Here is a 9,387-nt window from a genome sequence, read left to right on the forward strand (position 1 = left end):
CCTCGTTAAATTGAATGACTTTCCCTCGCAACTGAATGAAATAGAATCTTAAAGGAATGACATGAAACGAATTTGAATGACCAATAATCAAAAGGAACCGTGAGAGCAGAGAGTTGACGAAAATCGCTTGAATTTGAAAATTTTCTCGTAAATGCGAGTGCAAATCTGATGAAATAGGGCGGGTAAACCTATAGGCCTATCAATATAAATGCATTCAATCTATGTCCCCCATGATTGGTCATTCTCCACGTTATGTCACTTCATACAGTTTGTCTACACCTGCAGGGGCCGGGTATCTACCAAAGGAGAGAAAAATGTTCCCAACCCTTTGATTATGATTACACAATTAATTGCGATCTGATGCAGACCACTTAACCGAGCTTATTACGAACAACCTACAATGTATTTCATTATTAATGCACAGTTGATGGGGGGTTTTTTCTCACTTCGTTTTTACTTCCCTCGGTAGATAAAATTAAATATCTCTTCGCTTTGAAACCAGCAGCTTTACGCCGTCTATAGTCTTTTGTCAAGGTTCCCACCCGAGCACGACAGCCTAGCGCTACCCCAATCAGCTGGACTCTCTTCACCATACAGCGAGAGGGCCTTGACCAAAGGCTATATACGCCACCCTGCCCCTTATAGCTTACTTTACTCAAATCATTGCTTACTTTACTCAAAAATGTATATGTGATTACTATATATATTTGCATCTTATTAATATTGCTTGTTTGTTTTGTTTGGCTTTGAATCGGACCAATTGAGGTTCCTGTGTTGGTAAGCATCGGACTCTACTGCCTGCATATCGGAGGGGCCTAGGCCGTTAATAACGGCTGAGAAGTCTGCTCGAGACAATGAGCCGGATTGGCCAGAAGATGTTATACTTTAAGTAGGCAAATAGACGTACCGACAGCTGACCAAGGATACTTATCATAATATTTTCTCTTTTTTGTGAAAGAAAAAAATGATAAAAGGAAAAGAAATTTATAGAGCAGTGTTTGGCGGAAATATTCTAAAGAGAATGGAAAACGCCACTAAATACAAAACAACAACAACCCCTTACAGGGGCGTCACCAGCTTTTTTTCATGGGCGTGCGTTAGTAACGAGATTTTTTTTTTTTTCGGACAGACACTTGGAATTGAGGAAGCTCTCAATCCCCAGACTTTATGGGTTTTTTAGGGAAACCAAGCGGGGAAAGGACACCGGCGTAGCTAGGATTTCATCTTTCTTTTTCTTTTTCTTTTTTTTTTTTTGGGGGGGGGGGGGGTGCTGTTAGTATGCGAAGGAGCAAAGCAACCGAGCCCGAGCGAACGGAGCGAGCAAGGGGGAGGGAGGGTGTGGGAGGGAGTTTTCGGAGTGAGTGAGGGGGAGGGTATGGGAGGAGGACACCCCCTCCCCGGTGAGAACGTTTTGCATTTTGATGTTGTAAATGGTGCAATTTGATGCAGGTTTTTGAGTGTTTTATCGACTTGAAACAGTGCCACTTGTTTAAGGTAGCAGTATGTTGATGTCGATTATTATTGAACAATATGCCTATAAAATAATATCAAAATAAACTTCCTGTTTTAATAATATTTACACTGAATATCATGAACACGACCAAGCAAGACAAGCGGAGTGAGCAAGGGGGAGGGTGTGGGAGGGGGTGTCCTCCTCCCAGGTCGAGAAGTTTTTGCATGTTTTAAATGGTGTATTTTGATGCATGTTTTTGCTTGTTTTATCGACTTGAAACAGTCCCACTTGTTTAAGGTAGCAGTATATTATTTTGATGTAGATTATTATTGAACAATATGCCTATAAAATATCATCAAAATAAACTTCCTGTTTTAATATTTACACTGAATATCATGAACGCGACGAAACAAGAGCGAGCGGAGTGAGTGAAGGGGAGGATGTGGGAGGGGGACACCCACTCCCTCATGAGAGAGACTTTGCTTTTTTAGAATTGAAATTCAGCAACCTGCCATCTGGTGCACACTTTGGGTGAAAAAAAATCAACAGATTTCCAACCAAAAAAAAGCAAGAAAATCTTTTCATCTCGGGAATTATAATTATGTGGGATGGGGAAGATATGGTGCGCTTGCCCCTCGAACATTTTATGGAGGCAACTTTTTATTTCTGTCAAAAAACAAGAAAATCTTCTCATCTCATTAATTACTAATTATGGGGGGGGCAAAATTATGATATGCTTGCCCTTCCATTTTTTTTTTTATGGGGGTAAACTTTTTTCTGGCAAAAAAGCAAGAAAATCTTCTCGTCTCGGGAATTATGGGGGGCAAAATGATAAACTTGCCCCTCCAATTTTTTTTTTTTTTTTTGTTATGAGGCTAAGGCTCGCACTTGGGATCGCATTTTCAATATCTAGATCAGAAGTATTAATGTGCTGTACATAGACCCTACACACTTGTAAGTAGCACACGTACACGTTCACATGCAAACGTGTAGGTGCTCCGTACCGTACGGATACACAGTATATACGGTCGATCATAGTAAACACTGTAAGAATACTCGTAGATATGAATAAAATCAGTGCAGGATGAGAATTATTTTTGCCCGCGATTTTGTTGCCCCTGGTGCAAAATGAAAAAAGTAAAGAACAAAACAAAACAAAACAAAACAAGAATAATTATTTAGCGTCCGGCGTTGAGGTCGCTCGCAGACTGAAGTGGTGATTTTTTTTTTTTTTTTTTTGGGGGGGGGGGGGATGGGGTTTGAAGGGGGATGCGTCCGCGTTTACATCGTGGTGTAGGGTAGTTAGGGGAAGGTGATCGAACCTCTGATCCGATTGTGACCGAGTAAAGAGTCAACCCGAATGGATGTCAGTTTGTACTGTAATAATGACATGGACACGATGGATGGAAAGATTTTGTTCCTAAAATGTTATGTAGATGAATGGTTAGGCATTTCAATGAGTTCTCATAACTTGTAACTCCTTAAGCATTCGAATCTCATGATGTTTATTGCCGTCTCTAAGTATATTATTACACCGAAAGAGTAATCCACATGTCATTTCACTTTTCATAATTCATCATGACATTTATAAACAGAACCCAGGTGGCGTCAGGCAGTCTTCCTCTAGCAGCGCTGATCGTAACAGCAGCATGCACAGTAACAGGTCGCAGCAATCAGCCAGTATGTCTGCAGACCAGGTAAGTGTGAGTGGTCGACGGGTGAGCGACAGTAGAAAATCCATTTGTGATGAAATCGTTTTCAAATTCGGTATTATATAGGCCCTCTTGATTTTTTTTTTTTTTTTTTTACAGAGTGGCGTATCATGGTGACGAAAAGGCATTCTGTAACTTTATTTCAATAGAATTTGTATTCTTACAGGTCCTGGATTATCTTCAAATATTGTATTGTGGTGACTGATGGGTAAAGAAAAGCAGTTGTTGGTGATTGCTCTAATTGATCCGTTTGTTGGGTAAACGGTCAACCTGACTGGATGAACATTGCAACGTGATAATGTCGTTATAAATCGATGGGTTTCATTCAAACGCGGTGTATAGAATGAGATGATTGGGAGGATATTCTAGCTTTATAAAGTTTGTCGCCATCTCCAATTAAGTATCTGCCGAAAGAGGTATCAGTATACGTGCCATTTTCAGTTATAAAGGGGAATCAATCCCAAAAGTGCAAGTTGATTGAGTGAATATACCAATATTTTTAGTAGTATACATCAAAGAAAGTTTGAGGAAAAATCGGACAATCCGTTCAAAAGTTACGAATTTTTTGAAGTTTTGGTGATGAGACCGCTGGATCAGAAGACTACTACGGATCATGACATCACATATGTGACCATCTAAAGAAAATATAAAGAAAATTATTTTTTTTCACTTTTCTAGCATAATGAAAGAGCACTAGTCTTACCTCTTTCAGAAAGCAGGGGGAATAATATCACTCTTGACATTCATGTCAGTTACAAGTTTAGGAAATGTGTATTTTCATATGAAATGATATTTTGTGGAATTTTCTTTAGACTTTCTTTATATCGTAGCACATGTGTGACGTCATGATATGTAGTAGTCTTCTGATCCAGTGGTCTTGTCACCAAATTTAAAAAATTCATAACTTTTCCACAGATTGTCCGATTTTCCTCAAACTTTTATTTGTTTTATCAATATTGCTGCATTTACTCAATCCGTATGTTTACTTGGGGTTAATTCCCCTTTAACTTTGTCATGATTTTCAACAGCAAAGGCATGTGGACAACCCTGCTTCCTCTAATAACGGTGGGTGTAACGGATGTGCAATTGAGGGTACTACTTATGGACTCCAGGCAAATAGGACAGAAACGACTTCACCTTCGAGTGCTCAAGGGGAGGACGACAGTCATGAAACGGAGCCATTCGTTTGAAATAACGGAGAAGCTGCAGTAGAAAGAAAAGGAAACGAATGAGACCACTTTGCCTGAACCACGGCCGGATGAGGGCTCTGTATAATGATGCCAAGTTACAGACAGTGAAACAGAGCACAAGTTCGAAGAAGTTATGATTAATTATGATTAATTATGATTAATTATAGCCTTTACAAATGATAAACAAGTGATGTCTAACGAGGATATACTGTCATGATAATAAAGAAGAAATATGATGTTAATAGCTTTATCTCAATATCTTGTATAAAACTACCTGTTGTGTGATGTCCAAATGGTACACTAAAGAATGCTTGCAAAAGTGATTGCATTTATTATTCTGAAATGTGTTTAAGTTCGATTTTTTTAAAATTTTGTATGCACTCTGAGCTTTATGGGAAGAGTGTTAAAAAACGTTCATTGTATTGCAATGTATAACCTGAATTACCTATGATAATGCCCAGTTGTCCTAAGTCAAAGACCAAAGTCAGAGACCTCCGGATAATTTTCCCGTCCCGTCTTTCATGGAATACCGTTCCGCAAGTTAATATAAAATGAATTATTAGGTTCATAACAATAGATGATTATGGAATACATAATAAAAGCCATGAATGTCATTACATATCACAACATGCAGTTACAAAACAGATTGTAATTAGTTCAACAAGCACAGCAAGAAAACTCGCAGAAATTCGGGGCTTTAAATCTAAAGTCCAAGAAAGAGTGAAAACGAAGTTGCGATATCACGTACAAATAGAAAGATATTTCATAGTTCTATGGAATTACGTTCACTCCAAGCGATAACATCTGATAAAATCAGATGAAGCTTTATGTGTGAATGATCTCGTGCAATGATTTGTCGTATAAGCATGATGTATGGACAAGACTAGTAGGACTATTTTGACCGTAGAGGAAATATGACAATGCTTTGTATTCGTACCACGTCTTTCATGACTAAAAATATATATATATATAAAAAGAAATAAATACTTTTTTAAAAATCGTTGGATCCATGGCGTACTTGAGACTCTTTCTTTATATATATATATATATATATATATATATATAAATATTATACAGATATTGACTGGTACGGGGTGGAATATAACATTCTTTGGACCGCCAGGGAGTTATATTTTCCCAAGGGATTATATTTTCCCGAAGCGCGTAGCGCTGAGGGAAAATATGATCACGAGGGAAAATATAACTCCCTGGCGTTCCAAAGATTGTTACATTCCACCCCCTACCAGTCGATATCTGTTATATTAGATGGCCTTGCCATTGATTATGCTTTACAGAAGAGCCTACACTAACGACGTATTCTCATGGTCGGACATCCGGGTATTTTGCGTGTCACGGGGTCATGGATAGCGGTGGAGTGAAAACAAACAGTCGCGTGAGCCTGGAGGGGTAACGCTGTACGTGTTTTCTGCCGGGGCGCCCCGCGAGCATAGCGCTAGCGCAAGCTGTACTACTGTAGCTGTGCGGGCAGCAGGATTAGGCCCTAGGCCTACCCTAAATTAGGCCCTACCTTAAGCCTACTACAGTACTAACGTTAGGCCTATAGACCTACCTGAAGTTTCTATGAGGTACTAAGTAAACGTAGATATCGGGGTAGGGCCTACTCAACGAGGTTCTACTGCACATCTGGCCATTTTCGGGTCGTTGATCCAGAGTCCTGCTGCGATTTCATACGGGCACAGGTCCAGTCCGGCTGCCTTCAACTTGGCAAAATACCGGGATCCGACCGATCGATCGACAGGATCCAGATTTTTAGAATATTGCTGGCAAGACATGATGCATGTATCTCATGAATAAATGACAAAATGAATACTAGTAATGAAAAACGGTCCCCATGTCTGCGTAGAGTTGCACATAAAACGCGTCGCACATGCAGGCACAGCATGCAGTATGCGCATTATGCAGGCTTAGCGCGTGCAAGCTGTTTGTTTTCACTCCAGTCAACCGGAAGTGACGTGTAGCCGACCGCAAGAATACATTGTAGCCTAAACCGTTTTATACGCTCATGTTAGCCCGACCACACGCTGTGTGCGCGCTGTCGCGATTTTGTAGTTGTACAGCGGCGACTGGACTGTGTAGTTGCTAGGCTCAGTCCTCTAATAACGACAGTAGGCCCTTCTAACGTTTTGGTCCTATAGTTAAATTAGGCTCAGGTCCAAAAGATCAGCAGATGTTTTAGGGTCTACTTACAAAACAAATCTAACTTTAGGCTTTAAACGTTATGGCCTACTGGGCAATTTTTATCATTTGACATTTTGTTTCTACTACACAGGTAGGCCCTATTACGTTAGAACCTAGAAACCCAGACTCTACTATGTATGTTAAATGTTACAGGGCCTAACTAGATAGACTCTATTAACTTTCGTTGTTAGTCCTAATTTAGATCTAACGTTAAGGAGTTCTATAAACGTAAGAATATCACGGTCTAACGTTATTTGTCGTTACGTAAGTCTATGTTAGCGTCTAAAACTCTCTAGGTTAACTGTTAACGTTAAGGCTAACGTTACAGTTAGTGCCTAACTGTTAGAAGGGCCTAACGTTACATCACATGCGTCCAAATTGGCTCCCCAGTCCAGTGCATCATCTTTTTTCTAGGCCTAACGTTAGGCCCTACCCTGTGATTTTCAATCAATTTGTCTTGTGCCAGGACCGGTATAGACGTAGGCCTACCTTCTGTCATCAGGAATCTGCAGCAATTTCAAAATCAGTCTTTTTTCCCCTCTGTTGCAGAGATGAACATTGTACTGCTTGTAGAAACACAGTGATTTGCAAACCAGTCTGTTCGATGTCGTGATACTAACAGTTAGTCCTCCTGGCTCCACTTGTGCTTTGTTCGATGTAACTTTAGGCCTGGATCTAACGTTAGTCTAACTCTTCGTTGAGTTACGTCAATACAAAGACGCATATGAATTGCCCTCGTTCTAGGAACTGAACTGAACAAAATGTCTCAAGACTATTCACTCGCTTGTTTTAGGCCATGTTTAGTGGAGTTAGAATCCTTATCCTCAAAATCTTATCGAGCTCGTCGTCGTTTATTATAGACAAAACGGGTTCCAAACTTCGCGGACCGATACGTGCATACGTACATTGGGTAGCCTACTATGTACACACCTGTAGGCCCTACGTAACGTTTAGCTTCCCGAATTCCATCCAGGCAGGCCTATCTAGCGCATGACGCTACTCCGCGCCGCGCCGTGCCGTCTACTCTCTCACGTATCGTGTGTGTGTGTGTGGGGGGGGGGGGGGGGTGAGTGGGAACAGATTATATCGATCCAGACTGCAGTTATCGATAGTAATCGTTTGCTCCTCTCAGTTACCGACGTGGTCCCACACCCTTATATTGGTGTAATTATTTGTTTTTCCACCGTAAGAGGGCGACACACATGGAAAAAATATATTCAGTTGACCAGTTGGTCAATATAACGAGCTGGGAAAATATAACATTTGCGATCCTCGCAAACAGCATCACGTGATGAGCTCTCGACCAATCACATACCAGAAACTGTCTAAGCCATCTAATATTATATAAATAGTGCATGCTCTATGATGCACTATACTGGATTAGAGAACGACAAATACTAAATTATCCCGAGTGCTGTTTTGTTTCACCGAGGCCGCAGGCCGAGGTGAATAGAACTGCACGAGGGATAATTTAGTAGTATTTGGAGTTCTCTAGTCCAGTACTGGTGCATCAATAGAACATGCACTAATTATTATAGTAAATAGGTCCCTCAATCTACATGTATTCCCGTAGGTCTAGGCCCTAATTTAGATCTAACAAGACTCACCGTACCGCCGGCACTGCACTTGTTGCACGCAGAACCGCAACCTACCGTAGTTTACGTATGGTATAAACTGTACACAGCGTGCGACGCTGTACGTACAGACAGACAGCCGTGTATGCGTATTGCACATCACGCACAGCGCAGACTCGCTTATAAAACTCCTACATTCTGCGTCCATGATCCTCTACGCGCGCATGACGTTGAAATTTATGCATGGCCTTGTCTTTAATACACTACGTAAATCGGCCGCCCTCCCTAGGCCTTGCGCGAATCTCTTCGTACATAAAGCGTAGGCATTATGCATAAGCGTAAGCGTAAGCGTTATAGTGGCACGGTCGTGCCACTATACCGGAATTTTTGCACGATCACGTGATACAATCCAACCAATCACAACGCCAATTTCACTCTACCTATTTACTATATATATATATATATGATAAGGTGTGTGATTACAGTTAACAAAAAAAAAATAAGGCGTGTGATTACAGTTAACAACATCATTGCTCAACCTCATTTTGGTTTTAAGAACAATTGTCAGACTGATTTTACTATCGCGCAGATAGCAGGTAAAGTGTCAAAGCAGTTCTACTAAAAAGAGCTCGTTATTGCCACACTGGCATACTTATGGATTAAAGCAATGCCTTTCATACGATAAAACGGGTATCAGAATTCTCCTTTACGGATTAGATTGTAATATGGTATATGACTGGATCGAGGCCCACCTTTTAGTTAATACATCTACACAATTAGCGAAAGGAATGTAAATAAAGTAATAATAGTAATTTATCTTTTTCCTCAACAAGTTCTCTTTGGATGCTATCCTCTTACAAAATTGATGAATACATGATCATTCCACGACCATACAAGACAGGGGCGGATCCAGGAATTTCGTAAAGAGGGGGTGCGTTTACAAAATTAAAGGGGGCGCACGCACCCCTCCCCATTTTTTTCTTTTTATTTCTTTTGTTTCAACGAAAAAATAAAGGGGGGGGGGGCGTGCGCCGGTTGCGGTCCTCCCTGGATCCGCCCCTGCGAAGTGCTACAAGTAAACCTTTTTTATGCTTTACACAGCACCCTCAGATATTTTATATAATTTGCCATTCACACAAGCGCGCGCACATGCATGCACAGCATGCATTTCGCCTGTAATAATCTTCAAGCCTAAAGGACGCACGACTATAGAAGAAGTCCATACAATGATTGATGTGGCCACTAGATGGCGACATTGC

This window comes from Diadema antillarum, unplaced genomic scaffold (genome assembly GCF_040938485.1).
Source record: "Diadema antillarum isolate AM-2024a unplaced genomic scaffold, OU_Dant_1.0 scf00000064, whole genome shotgun sequence".
Taxonomy (NCBI): Eukaryota; Metazoa; Echinodermata; class Echinoidea; order Diadematoida; family Diadematidae; genus Diadema; species Diadema antillarum.